The following is a 310-nucleotide window of genomic DNA, read 5'->3' on the forward strand; positions in this document are numbered from 1 at the left end:
ATGCTCTTATAAAATGTGTTCGTAAAAAAAAGAGTGTAGTATCTCTTACAATACTGAAGTGTAGTTGTTATGACGCTCGCCTTGTCAACGAGAGGTCGCAGGTTCGAATCCCGCAAAAGACAGTTTTGCACACAATTGTGAAGGTATTATAGGCTACGTCTGATACTTGAATATAATATCGTTTATTCCTAAAATTTACCACGGTTTCATTTGCCTATTTATATTTTATGAGCGCACATGTTGCACTATCCTAGCTAGAATCTCTGGCAATACACTGAAGCCTTCGTGCTCTAAAGTTCGCTTTGTCAAC

Source organism: Anneissia japonica, unplaced genomic scaffold (genome assembly GCF_011630105.1).
Source record: "Anneissia japonica isolate Jap-2015-1 unplaced genomic scaffold, ASM1163010v1 scaffold263_len647688_cov178, whole genome shotgun sequence".
NCBI classification, from domain to species: Eukaryota; Metazoa; Echinodermata; class Crinoidea; order Comatulida; family Comatulidae; genus Anneissia; species Anneissia japonica.